The 20,400-nt window shown below is 43.6% G+C and overlaps 1 protein-coding gene and 2 non-coding genes across 3 annotated transcripts in view; 1 reads left to right on the forward strand and 2 right to left on the reverse strand.

The window, feature by feature from the left end:
• Positions 1–20,400, reverse strand: part of LOC124604286 (ubiquitin-like modifier-activating enzyme 5) — a 125,267-nt gene that overhangs the window by 46,781 nt on the left and 58,086 nt on the right. The gene's annotated exons all lie outside the window — the stretch shown is intronic.
• Positions 2,630–2,704, reverse strand: Trnat-ugu. The gene has a single exon. It is a non-coding gene; the product is annotated as a tRNA-Thr (tRNA).
• Positions 3,354–3,428, forward strand: Trnat-ugu. Its single transcript has one exon. It is a non-coding gene; the product is annotated as a tRNA-Thr (tRNA).

Genomic DNA, 20,400 nt, shown 5'->3' on the forward strand with positions numbered 1-20,400 from the left:
GCCCCTTTCACTGTAGTAATCATACGTATTTGGTCTTGTTTGCTTGTGACTCCCTTATACTTTCTGCAAGGTGCTCAGGTAATCTTTCCTTCCCCCTCCTATTTGGGTGCAGCCCATGTTTTAGAACATCCCCATCTCCTAGCCACAGCAACAGGCACAGAACAGATAAGACACTTTGTTTCAGTCAAAAGTAATTCGCTCATCTCTTTCTTCACACAGCTGACAGCTGTGTTAACTCAGGACTGGTCACGTTGATGCAAAACCTCCACAAACCCCACGAGTGTGTGCTGTTTCTGCTCCAGCTCACCTTTAATGCTATATTCTACGTTTCTAGTCATGCTGTACCCTCAACATCAAAATCTCTGTACAAAGCCCCTATGTTCTCTGTCTCCTGGCTTAGCTTGGAGCTAGGTTTCACAATGCTTGCGACCTGGTATTCTACAACTAGCATTTCCTGTAGCAGTTAGTCTACATCTCTCCTGTGACTACTCCCAAGTAGCAAGATTCTCTTCTTTCTACGTGACTTTTTTACTGACCTAGCCTTAAAGTCATTCTTGCAAGTCTGCTGCACCCTATTAAGCTTAAAAACTGTTGTGGTTCTTCCCCCATTTCAGGTAAGGAGTCAAACTGATTGTTAGCTGGAATTTGAAACATAATTTCTGATGTTTTCTCCTTTCGTCTATTACTTGTCACCTTCTCCCAGCTCCCACAGTCTCTTTCCCCCTTCACTCTATCTAATTCAAAATATGCTATTTCTAATTGTGCCTAGAGGGCACATATCTTTCTTCCTTGTTCCACGATTTTCTTGTCTCAACTATATAATGTACAACTCCATGCAAGGGCCTCATCTGACATTTTGCTAGTGAAACCCCAACCCAGAGCCCACACGTTTCTACCATAACAATTAACCTAAGGCAGCATTCACATTTGTCATGCATGATGCTACTCTTACAGTAAACCAAATAGCACTATAAACTTAAACTGTAGTAAAGTAATAACCAGTAAAAACTTATATTTTGGTGAGCTTTGGAGCTACTTCTAGGTGTCGGGCAGAAATAGAATAACATGTTCAAAGTTCATTGAACATAAGTAGTACCAGACATGAAATGAATGAAAACTATAGAAGCACAATATTTTCTAACACTGTCAAATGGATGCTATCAGGAAATTATTTAAAACACTGTAATGGATCCATGAAAAAATGTGACAATTATCCAGCAAGCAGAAGTTAACACTTTCTTGTAAACACAGCATCAATTTTCATTTAACATAGATTTTAGTTAATGGAAGAAATGAAATGAAAAAAAGCATGGTATTTCTAACAACAGTATTAAACAGACAGAAGTTGGAAATCATGGAGAGCACCACACTGTATTTTTAAAAAACTCATAACACTATGCCATTGCTGTCAACTGCCAACTGCTGGTGGCAACAATACCTCAAACTCGAATGGCCGTCAAGTTTAACTGAGTCTGGGTAAGAGATACATGTATGTCATTCCATGCTACTTCATCTCTGTGCTAGAGTTGATTGTAGTGGCGAGCAAGTGGTGGCGAGAGGAGGGAGGTGTGTCAACAGTGGTGTATCCAACAACAGTAGTAGGCAAAGGAGAGGCACTGTGTTATATCTTGAGATGAGTCCCAGTTCTGTGTGCAGTATCATGAGGGAGGTGTCAGTGTGCAGAGGCTCCAAGGAGAAATGTCAGACTGCATTAGCTGTCACACAGGCCCAACATTTCGTGTGATGGCACCATTGGGTACATAACACAGTTACCTCTGGTTTGCACAGCTGGTAATCTGGACAGCAGACATTACATTTCTGATGTGTTAAGGTTAGTGACTGTGCCCTATCTTTGATGTGTCCATGAAATCAGCTTTCAACGAGATAACACAAAACGGCACATTGACTGTGCTGCTTTGAATTACATCAACACAGAGGATATCTGACTCTTGCCCTGATCAGCTTCTTTTCTAAATCTCTCGCCAGTTGAAAGCAGATGGTCATGGGTTGCCAAGAGATTACAATGCCACCACTTGCTAGCCGCTAGGATGAATTATGGCATAGAGATGAAGTAGCATGGTGTGTGACATGGCTGTATGGTCCTGCATGGTCAAGTGAATAATGTCTGTCCTCTTGGTACACAAAATTCTGCCTCAGCTTCAACTTCTTCGCTGTCTTCTTTTGCAGTACTGATCATTTCTATGAACCCTAACACCAAATTCAGACTAATTCAGCTTTTACTTGAGATATCTTTCTGAGCATGTCTGAAAGATCTACGGTATTAGTTTTGAGCAGTATGTTGTACATAACAATGATGGAGCCGATTAATTTGAAATTCTAACTTTGCTGCTTAAGAATTGACCACATTTCCTGTTTCAGAGTGTTCTCAATATGAATAAATTTGTTATAACACATCACAAAGCTTTCCTAAGTTGAAATGAAGTCCTTGTAATGCTTCAAACCTGCTCTCCCATTGGGTAGTACGACAATGACTTTAACAGACAATCCAGATAGTATTAATAAGTATTTGGCAATGTGGGTTGTTTCTAGGAATGAAATGATAATTAAATAGACACCCCAGCTGCAAGCAGGCGTTGATACACTTCATAGGGGACATGTTGAAAATGTGTGCCCCGACCGGGACTCGAACCCGGGATCTCCTGCTTACATGGCAGACGCTCTATCCATCTGAGCCACCGCGGGCACAGAGGATAGTGCGTCTGCAGGGACTTATCCCTTGCACGCTCCCCGCGAGATCCACATTCCCAACATGTCCACAACACTACATTCGTAGTGCGCCTAATAGATGTTTGCCCATCATACTCATTACTCATGGCAGATTAATCTACCAAGTCCCGTACGAGTTCGGGCATAGCGTGTGCGTTCGCACAAGAAGGTCAAAGGCCGGAAACCCATATTTTTTAACTATATATATGACGGTAGTATCTGTTCCCGAAAGAACAGTTACCGTGGATGACCATGCAGCTTAGCTAGAAATGTCCCCAATGAAGTGTATCAACGCCTGCTTGCAGCTAGGGTGTCTATGTAATTATCATTTCATTTCTAGCAAAGCTGCATGGTCATCCACGGTAACTGTTCTTTCGGGAACAGATACTACCGTCATATATATAGTTAAAACATATGGGTTCCTGGCCTTTGACCTTCTTGTGCGAACGCACAAGCTACGCCCGACCTCGTACGGGACTTGGTAGATTAATCTGCCACGAGTAACGAGTATGATGGGCAAACATCTATTAGGCGCACTACGAATGTAGTGTTGTGGACATGTTGGGAATGTAGATCTCGCGGGGAGTGTGCAAGGGATAAGTCCCTGCAGACGCACTATCCTCTGTGCCCGCGGTGGCTCAGATGGATAGAGCGTCTGCCATGTAAGCAGGAGATCCCGGGTTCGAGTCCCGGTCGGGGCACCCATTTTCAACATGTCCCCAATGAAGTGTATCAACGCCTGCTTGCAGCTAGGGTGTCTATTTAATTATCATTTCATTTCTAGCAAAGCTGCATGGTCATCCACAGTAACTGTTCTTTCGGGAACAGATACTACCATCATATATATTGTTTCTAGGACTTCTTGCACCTTCATTCACTTGTCAACTGAGACTGTGTGCTGCACATGGGATGTCAAAGGTACAAGAGTATTCTTTTCTAAGGTCTATATTTTTGCCTCTCATATCCGCACCAGTATCATTGGGATTTTATCACACATATCTTGCAAATCAGTGTTGCACGATGATATAAAAATGTAGTACAAAGTAATTAGCTCCTAACCACTGGTATCTGTGATACGAAAAAAGCTCAAAAATGTTCCTTTACTTTAATTTTTTTCTGTATAGGGATAAAGAAACACGAATGTAACAATTACTGAAACCTGTTCTGTGTGTGCCAAGCCAGAAGTGCAGTTTAAAATAATAGAAAAGTATTTTGATTATTTTAAGTTAAAAGTAATAGTTCTTTCATTCTTTACCCCAAGAACTAAGCAATTTCATTTTGGAATTTGTGAGCAAGATAATGAGTCGTCTGAGACTGAGCATTTTGGATGCAAGCGATGTGATCTTTTCACATTGTTTATATATGAAATACAATAAATAATACAGTAGGTTTGTACAATAAATTAGTAATTAGCTTAGTGCTAAATTACCTATTTCTTTTGTGTTCTGGTGACCCATGTGGTGAATGCATCATACAATATGGAATGAGTCAGTTTTAAAAATTTAGTTGTTGTTACGTAAATTTGTGGCCACTCCTTCCATTCATCTCCACTTGTAGCAGCAGATGCCATGCTCCGCTGACTGAAAACCAGCAATCAGCAAAGCTCCTGCTGATCAACGTACCACCGCATCTCCTCAGTATCCTCGTTGGTCATTTCTGCCGCAGGTAGATCTTCGACTGCCATGCTTTCTGGGAGTCACGAATGCTGAAGCATCACTCAATCAGTCTCTGCTCTCATTTCAAGTAGGTAACATTTCCCGGCCATGCTCTCGCAACTCGTTCCGTGCAATGCCATGTGGCTCACACGATTAGCTGCCACATCTTGCCAGAGCTTGCACTAGCAGCAAGATTTCACATCCACGTCCTGTTCTGTGTTTGCCTGCATTCCACTTAGCGAAAGACCTATCTACAGGCATCACTCCAGCAAAAGCCCTGTGTTAATGTAACCCATCTCAGCGCTTGTCTTCTTGCACCATCAGATGAGATCATACAAAATACTGTAAACTATATAATAGTTCACCCTCCTCAAAGACTCTGCCACGAGCGAGAACCCCACTTGCTTAAAAGTTTAACCATTAAATTTTGCTGTAGTACTTAATTTTTAGCAATAAATGCCTAAAAACAAGCTCATGTGTCTCTTTCAGTATGCTTCATTATTTTTTGTTTGTCCTTATTAATTAGTATGCCTCTATAAACATGTTTGCTTTTAGGAGTACAGAAGGAAACTTTTAAATCGTTTATTCACTGGTGACCCCCTCTAAACCAAAGTGCCAAGTCTCATAATCAGAAAGCACTGGTTCTTCCTTTTTATTATTCCGATTGACACACCTCACATGGATGCAAATTCAGTTTCCGTTAGGTTGGCTAGACTTATCCTGCTCACACCCCCCACTCACCGCCTGCCTCCTCCCACACCATCCTGTACTCACAGCCCCCACCCTCGTTACGCACCGCCACTCCCTCCCCACACTCTTCCATGCAAGCCCTCCCAATGTGCACACCACCATGCGCCTCCTGCACCCTGTGCCACTCCCCACCCATCCTCGTTGCCCACTAAGTGGGTGCCACGCACTATCAAATGCTCTGGTACCGCACACTTTTACAAGTCACGTTTTACTGTGCAGTGCACTGAACCCTCCTTCCCTCAGCAACAAACAGCAAAGATTGTATTTCTTCATCCACAGTGTTCGTGTACTGCTTACCTTCTTCTCCACAATATTGTTTGCCAGTACCAACCCACATGATGCAACACACTACTCACACTGCTAACTCACAATATTGCTGCCCACTCCTGTAGTGGTCACGCCCAATGTGCTCTCCAACCAGCAACCTCCCATACCCTTCCCACCCCCGCACCTACAAGCGCTTCGGAGGTGTCAGAACATCGCACACAACTGTCAGCACTACAGAACTGCTTGACTCAGCTGAACAACAGTGCAATGTGCCCAACACAAGCCATCTCTGCAGACACTTCCCTCAGTCATGTGGCTGCCCACTTGCTCCCCTTCAACTTGTGAAACCCATGCCTGTCGGGTACTTCTATTGCAGCAGTTTTTGCAGGGTGCTCTATAATGAGTGATGCAATGAAATTTAGAATGGTTTTCAGTCACCTCAACCCGACTACCACCGCCCAAGTCCATTACAGCCACCTCCTTCCAGCAGTGACACTAAACTGAAAGAGTGCATCGTATCCAGTTTTGCACCGTCGGAGTTGCAAATGGCACATGATTTGTTATCATCCAAGGGTGTGGGAGGGAAGTGGTGGTGCATAGCAAGGGTGGGCGCCGTGAGTGGAGGATGGTGTGGGAGAGGCAAGTGGTGAGTGGGGATGTGAGCAGGATGCATCCAGCTGACCTAAAGGAAACTGACCATGCGAAATGTGCCATTTGTGGCGACATGCACCCATCCCTGTTGCTACATCACATCCAAGCACTCGCCAAACCACACATCCTCTACAAAGACCTGCTCCTAAATTGTTGGCTCATGCACCTTCCTGCCCCCATACAGGCTGCTCTGGCCTAACATGGTCCCTTATCATTACAGGGTGTATACGGGGACAAGGAAAAAAAATCCTAGATCTCCCGGTTAAAAGTACACTTTCTCCTGTTTAAGTGACAGTAAACTTTCCCTCAGAACTGTAAAACTTATCAATCTTTTGAATGGTTTAGGTTTAATAGACTGACGTAGAACTTCCAGGCACTTAAGAAAGCTAACACACCACAGGAAAAAAAAAAAAAAAGCGTGTTATGGAACGAGCTATGATGTGCAGCAACATGTATGCTGCCAACTTTCGTATTACGGAAGTATATATTCAAGTTCCACCAATCACAGCACGTTAGTGAAATTGAGATTGTGATGCTTTTATAAGCCAGTCATAGCTCATGTCACGTGATCTCGACAGCCGATGACAGCAGATCTTCAGAGCACGTGATGTAGTCAGCCAATAGTAACATCACTGTTAAAAAGCGTGAACACAAAAATAGGAAAAATTAATGGTTTAAATTAATGTATGTCGTGTAGCTACAAGAAAAGCTAAGCTTTCACGTATAGTATTTGTCTTTTTTGCGTGTGTTACACTTTAAGATACATCATGCAAATGTGCCAGCAAAATTTTAAATAATGGCATAAATGTCTGGTCTTCAAAGTGTTAAGCTTTAATTGAGACTCAAAATCTCTGTCATTTAAAAAATTCAAAGAAAATTCTTGTACTTAACAAATTCACCTTGCATAAAATTAAATTTACTTCGAAAGTAACGCTTTTCAAACCTCCATTCGCAATATTTTCCCACGACCTGTTAGAATTCATTTCACCAATTACCAAACAACACCAGAAAGCAGGTGTTACTACCCATGCGCAAATACAACCACGTAGGAAGCCCATATGTTCGTATGTACGAGGATTGGAACTTTAGTAGTGGCAACTATTTATTTACAGCTCGTACAAAATAGATACATGTTTCAAAGTTTTACTGACCTTCAAAGTAGTCACCAGCATTGTGTATAACCAGTTGCCAGCAATGTGGAAGTCGTAGGAGACTCTTAGCAGTGCCAGTCGTGGTCACAGTTCGAGCGGCGTGGTCTATTGCCTGACGAATTTTTAACAGTTCTGAAGTGAATGCCGTGAAGTGCTTCCTTCAGTTTAGAAATCAAGCTGAAGTTACAAGGGCTTAAGTCAGGGGAGTGCAGTAGGTGGTGTACCACTTAGCAGCCCCGTCAGCAAAACAATCAGTAACAGGTTGCAACGTACATGCTTGAGGGTTCTCCTGCAAAATGATGGTCAGATTCTGCAGAAAGTGTCATCACTTCTGTCTCTACGCTGTTCATTTTTGGAACACAACCTATGACCAGCTTAGAGACAGAAGTGAAACTAAACTGAAGAAAACAATTCATGGTGTTTGCTTCAGAACTGCTACAAATTCGTCGGGCAATAGACCGCACTGCTCGAACTGTCAACACATCTGGCACTGCTAAGAGTATCCTACGACTTCCACATCACTGGCAACGGGTTATACACAATGCTGGTGACTACTTTGAAGGTCAGTAAAACTTTGAAACACATATCTATTTTGTACAAGCTATAAATAAATGGTTGCCACTATTAAAGTTCCAAGCCTCATATACAGCATTAACAGATCTTGCATAGCATTGAGAGATCTTACATTACCTCATAGACGAAACAGGACATCAGATGATACACTGAGAACATCTGAATTTCATAAATAACACTAAAATGCATAATCCAACTTAAAGTGCATATTCGTGTGTCCAGATTCACAAAGATGTAGGTCCCAACCTGATATTCAGCTTTTTGGGATGCAAATTTTCTTGGGGTACCGGTACTGTATCATCTTATGTTTGCTTCTTTACTATGGCGTAATGCCATACGTGCAGGAAGATGAAAACCTGTATTTGAAATTTAGCAAACAGTTGAAACTAGCCAATGGTGTGGAATGAAACACTTCATTTCAAATAAATTTACTGCTCTTCGAAAAAGACTAATAAAAGGCAAATTTCTTTAGCAGACCAACAAAAATAACTTCATTGTTCTGTAAGGCAACTAACGCTTGATTACAAAAAATGTGGAAATAAAATAATATCAGAAAACTGAAACTAATAACATATATTTTAGCATTCCATAATTATGTGAATTTTTGTTTTTCACTTCCTAGCTCCTGGCCACAGAATTATATTTTGTTTTCATTTGAAACGAGAGCTGTAAATAAAGAGTAAACAGCAAAATTACTAAAAGTGGAGACTATTACCCGTCTCCACTACAACTCAGACTGCTCTGTGCATGTGTGAATCTGACAGCTTGGGCATGCCAGAAAAATTTTGCCAGGTAGCATCTGGCTGCTTTTTGCTACTGCTGATACATCTAACACTCCTATCAGTCACACTTCAAGTAGGCAGAAGCAGTAGAAGGTACTGCTCACATGTGACTCAACAGCGCATAGGCAAGAGCCCGTTAGTAACTCTTCAAACGAACCTGATGTGAACAGTTGTGACATCACGGTCAGCGGAAGCAGTATGTTCTTATGAAGAATTGCATAGTCTTCGTCCAAAAGCCTTTGAACATTTCGCTGTTGGAAGACACTTGTGTGTGCACTGTATTTCATTGTTGTAAATAGCACAGTCCCTTTGCAACTTAAGTTCTATTTTGATCTTTTTGTCTCGTTTATGTTTTAGGGCCGCAGTATTGTTCTGCAGTGGCGAGATACAGTAACATTCTTCGTCAGACTATCAGTTCTTACCAGTCAAAATCACAAAAATTTAAAAGAAAACTAAAACAATGAAAAATTCCTGTAATTCTAAAAAATTTCTGGGTTTTTCCCAGTTTTCCTGGTTGTCCCAGGGCGTATACACCCTACGTTAGGCGATGCAACAGTATTGCCCAATAAGCTGTTTGAAACTGTAAACTACATCACGGAATGACAGCTATCACCCTACTCTGGATGGATGGCAGCCGCCAGCACAACTGCTGTTCACCCACGACTCCTGCCCCCACCCAGGTCCCCACACATGTGACTTCAATCACACCACCTGCTGCTAATGACCGTTTGACCAGCAGAAAGGATCGCAACCTCTACCCGATTCTGATATCTGAGGTGGCAGTACGTAACGCAAGCGTTGCCTGCCTATACCCGACACACTTACTGCCAGGCACTGACCGCCCACCACCCATGTGATGCCGGCCCTGCTGGAATAGTTCTAACTGCTCCTCTGACGACCACCGTACAACCAGAGATTTGGTGAAAACGCTGACAACTGCAGACCCCAAACCCTGGCAGCCACCTGAAGTAGGTGCACCGAGTTGCTGTACCACTTCACAGTGCCCATTCATACATGATTTGAATGATGCTAGTTCTCCTGTCTACTACCTCATCGACACTGGGTCCGGCTTATTCGTATTTTCCCATTCCTAAATCATGGCCCCTCTTCCCTCCCCATAAATGCTGCCAACAGTTTAGCCATCCCTACATACAGGATGCATACCCCCTTGCTCAATTTAGGCCTTCAACACGAATTTCCGTGGACCTTCACGGTCATGGGCATTACCGACCTCATTCTAGGCTCTGACTTCCTGTCATTACTGTCCATTGGCTGACATAGTGAAATGTTGCTCAGTCAATAGCACCTCCAGTATGTTCCTCTGCCCTCTCCAGGAGACACCACCTTGACAAAGCACTGTCTGTGCGGATGGAGAGGCTTGCATATCCGTGTGAAGCTGAGGGCTATGCTGAAGGTTGAGGACCTACTGCTGGAAAGGCCTTAGCTGCTGGATCAGACTAAGAGTGTCCCACAACGTCCCGTCTTCTTTATCCACTCATAGTCCTTACCCAATTCCCTTTCCCAAACCAAGGTGTTATGCGATCTGTGCTGAGGGGTACTTGGCACATGGGAAGATGTGTTGCAAATGGAGCCTCAGGGATACCGGGCGACCTCCCTAAGTAAGTAGCCTTACACTGCGTGGGGTTTTCATGATGTGGACCGTGTAGATCCCCGAATCTCATGGGACCAAGATGGACATGACAAAAGAAAATAAATTAAAACAAACTAAGGGGCAAACTGAGACCTCAGACACCCAAACATTGGGGTCAGGATCAATGGAATGCACTCCCACTATTGAATCAAGGTCTAGACCTGAGCCGGAAGTGGGAACTGTAACTGAAAAGTTGAACCAGATTAAGATTAGAGCCTTGTCTGGGGCCCAGAAGAGGAAACTCCTCACGGAACAAAGACAAAAGGAAGGGAAAGAATGGCTTCCCAAACACAAGTGGAAGGAATTAAAAGGCGCTTGAGCCCAAGACCCCCAAGAAAAACTGTCTCAGGTTGAAGGGGATACGCAGAACCCCACAACGTCAAAGACAGGTAACAAGAGGATAAGGGAGAAATCTAAGATTCCCTCCTCCCTGGGTAAGTGAGCCCAGAAAAAGTCGAGGCAAGAGATAGGGAAACAGACCTACAGTACTGCAGTCTCAGTTTTTAAGATGGCAGTTATCCAGGGAGGCTATCCACTGGTAGGCATCACCTCACAGCAGGAGGAACTCGTACAGATGGCCCTCTTTGGAAAGATTGGGGGAGGGGGGGGGGGGGGGCACTCGTCCAGGACCCAACTTCAGAAGGGTCTATCTAGATTGTGGGGTCCTCATTTTTGTCTGTGGCTTAAGGACAAGGTGCCCATGATATCTCCATGGGAGGATGTGAAGCTGCTGGTCAAGACGGCAGTGGAGCTTCTTAAGACCGCATGGGTATCAATATGGGTACCGAAGATCCTTAAGGATGTCTCTCCAAAGACTGTTTGAGAGAATAAGGATCCAGAACCCAAAAGTCTCAACATAGGACTGGAGAGTAATCAACCGGAAGGCTGTACCGGAAGGACAAACCGTAGTGGTGTAGGTTGGAGAGAAGTCCCTGAAGGCGATGTGAGAACAAGACCTGAAATTGCTTTTAGGGTTCTTGCAAGTCACCGTCAGGGTAATCAAAGACCTCAAAGGCAATGATGGCAGCAAAACGGAGACTGGAGGTGCTGCAGATTAATCTGCAGCACAGCAAAGGGGCCACTGCTGCCATGAAGCACTGCCTAGGGATATAGGAAGTAGATGTGGCCCTGATACAAGAACCCTACTTATATAAAGGGGGTGTATCAGGCCTCAGTGGCACTGGAGGTAAGCTAATTTATGCTAGAAATCTAAGAAACTCCAGAACAAGCACCTATGTAAGAAATGAAATTTCTTTCATGCCAATGATGGATTTCTGCTCCAGGGACCTAGTGACCATCAGTATGCAGCAACGTGAGGAAGGTATCACAAGGGAAATTGTTTTGGCATCCCTTCCTTATGAAAACAGCTCTCCTCCTCCTCTGGAGGTGAAGAGACTGACAGAAGCTTGCCATCGGCAAGGTAACCAACTGTTGGTTGGATGTGATGCCAATGCCCACAACTTCGTGTCGGGCAGCAAGAACACCAATAGTAGAGGTGAGTACCTTCTTGAATTCCTCTTGTCTAACAGCTTGGAGGTCCTGTATAGGGGCAATGAACCTACATTCAGGAATAGCAGAAGGGAAGAAGTAACCGACATAACTTTTGGCTCTATTATGATGGGCAGCTATGTCAAACAATGGCGTGTGGCATCAGAGCCATCCTCACACAAGACCACATGTACATTAAATTCAAAGTTGAAATGGGAATCAGGCAGACCACGGCCTATAGGAGTCCCAGGAAAACAGACTGGGAGACATATAGGAGGGACCTTGACTTAAGCTTATCATAAAATAAAACCTCAATAAGGAATCCAGTAGAGTTTGAGGAAGTAGCAGAGGTCGTTACCTCTGCCACAGTGACCTCATACCAGGACAACTGTACAATCACTAAGAAGTGCACTTATAGGAGTGTGTCTTGGTGGAACAATAACTTGGAAACACAAGGAAACAGGTACAAAGACTGTTTAACCTTGCGAGACATGGAGGACAATGCGGAAAATATCGTGAGGCCCTTGTCAACTACAACCTTGCAATTAGACAAGCAATCCTGGAAGGCATTCTATGAGGACGTGGAGAGCATGGCTGCTCAAGCCAGACTTCACAGAATCCTCACTAGAGTACCAACTAATCCAGGAGGTACGTTGAGGAAAGAGGATGGGGAATATACAAAGACAGCACATGAGATGCTGGAACTGCTCCTCAAAACTCACTTTCCTACCAATCAGTCTGTCCTCCTCCATTCTTAAAATGCTGGAAAAACTGGTTAATGTACATGTTGGGGAGAGGAGGCTAATTATGGACACTCTACATTTAAACCAACACACATATCAACCAGGTAAATCATGTAAGACAGCTCTCCATCAACTCATTGGGAGGGTGGAGAAAGCACCTCACTTTCAAGAAATAGCCCTCTGCATCTTCCTGGACATCGAGGGAGCCTTCAGTAACACAACCTTCAATTCCATGGTAAGGGCAGCAGAGGTGCATGACCTAGGGACCATTATATGTAAGTGGTCTAGGGCCATGTTTAGTGGAGGGAAGGGAGAGGGTACCATGATGAATGAAAAGATAGTAATTAACACCACTAGAGGTTGTCCACAAGGAGGAGTTCTGTCCCCTTCATTGTGAAATCTAGTGGTGAACGAACTCACTGAGGAACTAAATTCCACACAACGCTTTTGCCAAGGATACGCAGATGACCTTGTCACAGTAATACTTGGCAAATTTACTGACACAGTTAGAAATATGACACAGGATGCATAGACATTGTGCAAGACTGGTGCATTAAACAGGATCTAAGGGTTAATCCTAAGAAGACTTCTGTTGTGCCATTGTCGAAGAGGCATATCCAACACTCAAGCTGGAATCTGAAGCTCTTCGACGAAACTCTACCTGTGAAGGGATCGTGAAATATCTAGGGGTAGCCTTAGATGAGAAACTAACATGGACCCCTTACATTAAGAACATCTGCTCCAAGGCGAAAGGTACTCTAGTGAGTACCAGAAGGGCTTGTGGCAAAAACTGGGGCCTAACCCCCAGGGGTATGCACTGGATATACACCACAGTGGTTAGACCTAGGATTTCCTACAAGCCCATAGTGTGGTAGAAGAAGGTAGAACAGCAGGTTGCAGCTAAGGAGCTTGCTAAGGTGCAGAGACTGGCCTGCTTAGCCATAACAGGCAGAATTAGCAGCACACCAACTGCTGGGATGGAAGCCATGCTGGACATACCCCCACTACACCTTTGGGTCAAGATGGAGGCAGCAGCTGATGCATACAGACTTAAAACTGATAAAAACTGGATCTCATTGGCGTATCCAGAATCACACACTAAGACAGTGAGTGAGGTAAATATAGGAATGGCTGGGGTAATGCTGGCTGACTATATAACAACTCCAAACTGTTTCAACAAGCCTTACAATATAATAAATAATTGGAAGCAGGGAGCAATGGGAAAAAACAGTTCGACACTGTATGGGGGACACTGTTTGTTTCACCGATGGGTCGAAATCAGACCAAGGTGCTGGGACAGGGGTGTTCAGGGTTCAGCCAAGACTGGAGGGCATCATCTCTCTAAGAAAACTGGCCTCAGTATTCCAAGCTGAAATTACTGCAATCAGGGCATGTGTGGAGGAGAATATGCATCAGTGCTACAATGACTGTAGCATCTACATCTATTCAGCCAGCCAGGCAGCCCTGAAATCATTGGCAGCTCCTGCAACGAGATCTAAGATTGTTGCAGAATGCCACAGGGCTCTGGTGGAGCTAGGGGGATGCAATAGGATAAACCTAGTGTGGGTCCCTGGCCACTCAGGGATCTGTGGCAATGAACAAGCTGACAGATTGACCATGTTGGGGGAACAACTCCAGTCATTGAACCAGAACCTGACCTGACAATCACCAAGGCTACGATGAAACTAGAATTACGAAACTGGCTTAGGAAACATCAAGTAGAATACTATAAACAAAAACATGGTAAGGTAATGATGCCTAGGCCGTGTTTTAAAAGAAGCTCTGTAATCCTGGGATTGAACAGGAAAGAGATGAAACTCATGACCGGACTGATGACTGGCCATGGGAATTTTAAAAACACCTACATACAATGGGTATAACAGAAGAAGACCCTAAATGTAGGATCTGTGATGAGAGTGAAAAAACTGCATCACACCTAATCTTCGAATGCATGACATTGTACAGCAAGATATACAGAATTTTTGAGACAACTAGACCTGAAGAAATTTTGTCTAACAAAAAACTGGTAAAGGGACTCCTTGCACTATTTAAGGGCATTGGTTGGCTATACTAGATATACAGGGAGTGATACTGCACAATAAACTCGGTTTTGGTGTGGGTTGGACCAAAGCTGTTTTAGCTTCCCTGTCAAAATCAAATCAATGTTCCTCTGCTGCAGCTCCCATTCCACCACATGTTTTGCCATGAAATAGCTGGCAATTTCAGGGCCATATGCTCAGCTCCTTGCTGAATTCCCCTCCTCACCCAGCCATCTGATGCCTCCTGGAATGTTCAGCATGACACTGTGGATTAAACCATCACCACCCATGGGCCCTGGTTTTCTGCCACACCCACTCCCTCCCCATTCACAAGCACAAAATTACACAAAGGGAGTTCGAAGAGCTACTCACCACCAGCATACTTCACCCTTCCAAAAGCCCTTGGACCTAAGCATCTCACCTCGCTCCCAACAGTTCCTGGCACCCTTGCAGTGATTACCACAGACTCAATGCCCACACCATTCCTGACCATTATCCTGTCTCACTCATCTGTACCTACAATGACGCCATCTTGGGAACTACTATCTTTAATAAAATAGATTGCACTAAAGCCTACACATGAACTCCAGTCCCCCAGGCGGACACTGAGAAAACAGCCATAATTACACCTTTCAGCCTGTTTGAGAGTGCACTCATGACATTCGGCCTCTGCAGTGCTGCACAAACTTGGCAGCGATTTTTGGACAACATTCTGCAGGGCACACCAACCTGCTCTGCCTACTTTGATGATATACTCATCAACTCCTGGGACCATACTGACCACCACCAACCGCTACACAAACTTTCTTCTCACCTGCAGAAAGCTGGAGTGATTCTCGACATCGTAAAATTCATTTTCAGGGCGAGCGAGGTCAAATTTCTCAGATACTTAGTCCCTGCCACCGGCTCCTGCCCACTACCTGGAACAGTACAGGAAGTAGTGAACATTCCACACCCTACTGCCTTCAAAGGCCTCCGGCGTTACATTGGCATGGTCAATTTTTTCCGTCAAGATCCTAAGGATACTGCTACCACCCAAGAGCCCCTTACTACAGCACTCTGTGGTGATAAAAACAAAGGGAACAAACTGGTCCCTTGGACCCACACCATGATCAACAGCTTTGAAAAAATAAAAAGGGACCTCACTATTGGGGGTCTGTTGGCCCACCCCACCCAAGTGACACCTGCGCAATATTGGCAGATGTGGGCCAGACAGCTATTGGGGCCATCCTACAGCAATGCATGGATGTTTGGCAACCGCTCATGTTCTTTTTGTTTAAGATCTCCAGTGCACAATGTCACTGGAGCACATAAAACCAAATGCTGCTTGCAGTCCATGAAGCCATCCAGTGTTCCCGACCTTGAAATCAGGGGCGCATTTTTACAATCTTTACATATCACCACCCCCTTGCCTTCGGTTTCTACAGGAAAAACATACGCCAGATCTCACCCTCACAGTTTAGGCTACAGGAGTACATTTCATTACTGACATCTACCATGTTGCCAGCATTAATAACATTGTAGCAGATTACCTTAGCCACTCCTGCACCATCACCCAACACTTAGGTTACAATGCCCTGGTCGCTGCTCGAGAGGGAGACCTGGACCTAACACTCACCCTTCAGAATGCTGACTCTAGCCTCAATCTTCAGCTAAGATATATACCCACCTCCTACCATAAAATTTTGTGACATTCTCATGGATTTTTCACAACCTGGCACTTCTAGTGATCACACCTGGCCTTTTCTCCCACTCACCTACCAAAAATAGCATTTGAGCATGTCTGTAGCTTCACACTACCAGGTATCTGCACTTCTGCCATCATTATGAAACAAAGTTTTGTCTGCTGGGCATTCAATGTGATGGCAGCAATTGGTCCCAGTTCTGTATACCATGCCAGCATGCCAAGGCTGGATGGCAAATTCAGTACCCCACGGTTGCCTTTCCCCTCATACATCATCAGTTCATTCACGTACACTTCAACATTGTCAGCCCACTACCCTCCCCCTTGGTTGTCAATATCTGTGAACAATTACTGACCGATTTATGTACTGGCCAGAGACCATCTCCCTATCTGACATTTCAGCCAAAATTGTGGCTTTAGCCTTCATTCAGACCTGGGTCTCCCACTTTGGATGGCCCCATGACATCAATACGGATCTTGGGTGCCAGTTCATCTCCGCCTGCTTCCAATCTCTGACAGCCACCTGTGGCTCTAATTTCCAGCAAACCACCAGCTCCCACCCTGCACATAATGGCATGGTGGAGCGATTCCTCCATACACTTAAAGCCACCCTTACATGTTATTCTTCTGCATGGTCTGCTGCCCTACTCTGCTGCCCTACCCCTGGTACTTCTAAGCCTGTGGTTTGCACATAAAACTGACCTACAAACTACTGCTGCTGAGATTGTGTACGGACGTACCCATCATTCCCGGTGATTTTTTGGAAGCAACCCCATTTCCTCCTGCGGCATCATGCCAGGTTATCCTTAATTAGTTCCAAACACCCCTCTGCACTGTTGGCACAAGTGTTTTCCTCTCAGAGGGGGGAAATGTGTGGCGACTCCTTCCACTCACCACGACTTGTAGCAGCGATGATGTACTGCGCTGACCAAAAACCAGCAACCAGCAAAGCTTCTGCTAGCAAAGGTACCACCACACCTCCCAAGCACCCTAGCTGCTCACTTTCACGGCAGGTAGACCTCCGAGTGCCATATTCTCCATGGGCCATACACACCAAACTGTCATGCAACCAGCCTCTGCTTCCACTTCTATTAGGTAACATCTGGCTGTGCTCTCAGCAACCTGCCCTGGACAATGCCATGTGGTTCATATCATTAGCTGCATTCACGTTTCATGGTTTCCTGTAGTCCAGTTAACAAGTGCTACCGTGTCTTTCACATTGCCTTCCCGAGCTGCATTTCTTCAAGGGACTTCCTTTGACTGCGGCTGTACAAAGTCTGATGCCAGATGCCCAGTTCATCCCCCCCTGTTATCAGCACCTGGATTACTGAGTGCAGTGTAGTTTACTTCAGTGGGTGCCAGAAGTACCAGTCAGGTTTATTACCATTTCATCCCCAGCCATTTTGGCACCCCTTTACCGCCAAGCGCACCACTGAAATTAGTTTTCTCCCTGACTGTACTGGCTTCCTTGAGTGCCAGTTGAGTCCGTATTACTCTCAAACTTCCCCTTTTTTTCCATGAATACATAGGACTTATGTACGAGCGTCACTCCAACGAAACCCTGCATTAACATCCCCCTTCTCAGTGCTTACCTTCTCGCACCTCAAGACAACATCAAACAAAATACTGTAAACTGTATAGTAGCTCGCCCTGTTCAAAGACTCCTCCATGAGCTAGGACCCCCTTGATTAAGAGATTGTAACCCACTAAATTTTAGAAATAAATACCTCACAAACCAGCTCACGTCTCTCTTTCAGAATGTCTCATTATTTATTGTTTGTTCTTACTAATTAGTGGCCCTCCTAAATACATGTTTGCCCTTAGGAGAACAGTCTGTGGTATTAGGTAAATAGTACTAATCAAATTCAGATTAAGGTACCTGCAACATAGGTTCCATTACAGAAAAAAAGTATTTAAATATGCTTGCAGTAATAAATAAACAAGCAGACAAATAAGAATCTAAGAATATACCCAACTATTACAGGTACATGGTTTTTATTCATCATGGTTCATGAAATCCTATACAGTTTAGAATGGCCCTTGCAATAGAACAGCCTTAAGCACTTTTTAAACAAGAGTTCATCATCCACTAGATAATTTATGAAGGGAAGGCATTAAAAATCTTACAGCCATTAAAATTGGATCACTGAAATTGACCACACTCAGTTTTGCATGCTCACTGTGGATATCTTCTTTTCTTCTAGATCATGACTGTCATACGCACTACTGGGTATTTAAAAAAAACTTCTCTCTTACAAAACAGATAAGTGGCAATATATGTTGTGTAACAGATGTTACTTTGAGGCCCTTGAAAAGATTTCTGCATGAGGTTGAAGGGTGGATCCCCCCCCCCCCCCCCCCCCCATAATTGTTTCTGTTTACACAGTACATTTTTAGCCAATGCCAGATTTCTGCAAAAGACTATTCCAGGGGCCATAATGGCATGAAAATAACCACAATTGGCTGCTTTATTAATTTCTATATTTCTATATGAGCAAACAATGTGTAAAGCACATGTTAAAGGAAACAATCCTTTGCACACATCCAGCATGTGAATGGTCAGTTTAGTTAGCTATCAATATGTAATTCCAGGTATTTTAAGTATCCACCCTTGTTTGTTTGCTGGTTGTCATGTTTTTCTCCTATTTCTTTATCCTTAAAGGTTGTGTGAAACTGAATAAAGATTATTTCACTGTAATTAATAGACTGACCATTTGTGTTAAACAAGTTCACAATACTCATAAGAAATTTATCATCTGAAACGTCAAGTTTATTTAATGAATCATCAGTAACATCTTAGTGTCACCAACAAAGATGATAAATTTACAATATTCTGTATAAAGAGGTAGGTTTTTAATAAAAATAACAAAAAGCAGGTGACCTATAACTGAGCCCTGAGGCACTTCACCTGTGGTGGTACCCCGTTATGATGAAGCTGGAACACCTTCTCCACTATCCAATAGATCTTTCTGCTTTCTTTTAGAAAAGTATGAATCAAGCAACTATCATGCTGCACCACTGGTACCTAGATACTTAGTTTTGTTTAATAACATTGATGATGGATACAGTCAAAAGCTTTTGTTAGGGTACAAAATATTTCAGCCATCTTCAATTTTTTATTGTAGACACCAGACAGGTTGCCAGCAAATGCAAATGTTTCATTTTCTGTTTCTGAAATACAAACTTATGTTTGGTGATTATACTATGACCCCCAACGTGTTTAATACTCCTGGCATGCATTAGTTTCTCTAAAACGTTGTAAAATTCATGAGCAGTGAGATTGGCCAACAGTCAGCAGTATCTGCCTTCTTCTTCTTCTTCTTCTTCTTCTTCTTCTTCTTCTTCTTCCGCACTACAGCCCTTGGTGGGCCTTGGCCTTCTCAACAATCTTCCTCCATATCTCTCTGTTCTCAGCTTTTTTCTTCCATCCACAAATCCCTATCTTAGCAAAGTCAGCCAGCACATTGTCCATCCAGCTAGCTCTTGGTCTACCATTCCTTCTGTTGGAATACAATCTGGCATTCATTATTCATTTTGGCATCCTGTCTTCCATCATCCTCTCCATATGTCCTAACCAATGTATTCTTTGAGACTTGATAAATTTCACTATATCCCTCCCTTGTATAAGTTCTTGTATTGCATAGTTGTATCCCACTCTCCAGCCTTCTGCCTCTCTCCAGACCCATAGATTTTTCTTAAGACTTTCCTTTCAAATGCCCTCAGGCTGTTACTGTCTGCTTCTGTCATTGCCCACGTTTCTGATCCGTATGTGGCAACAGGTTGCACAAGGGAATAGTATACACTCAGTTTAGTTGTTCTTGTAATTAGAGAGTTATTGAGTATCTTTAGGTTTGCATAATAGGTTTTGTTTCCTGCTTGTATCCTTTCTCTTATACATCGTCTCATACTATTATCATTGCTTAGGAGGACACCTAAATAATAGAAGCATCTAACAGCTTTGAAGCATTTATCAGCAATCTTCAGGTCTTGTGGTGTCTTCTAGCTACAGAATTGGACAGAACCATATATTTTGTCTTGCTTTCATTTACAATAAGTCCAATTTTTGTTCCTTCTGCTTCCATTTGTCCATATACTTCTTTAAGCAATGTTAGATCCCTTGTCATGACGGCAATATCATCTGCATATGCACATATCTGACTGGACTTCATCATTATGGTTCCTCTTTTATCTACTTTTTGTATGATATTATGCAGTACTAAGTTAAACAGCATTGCAGAG

This window comes from Schistocerca americana, chromosome 1, assembly GCF_021461395.2.
Source record: "Schistocerca americana isolate TAMUIC-IGC-003095 chromosome 1, iqSchAmer2.1, whole genome shotgun sequence".
NCBI classification, from domain to species: Eukaryota; Metazoa; Arthropoda; class Insecta; order Orthoptera; family Acrididae; genus Schistocerca; species Schistocerca americana.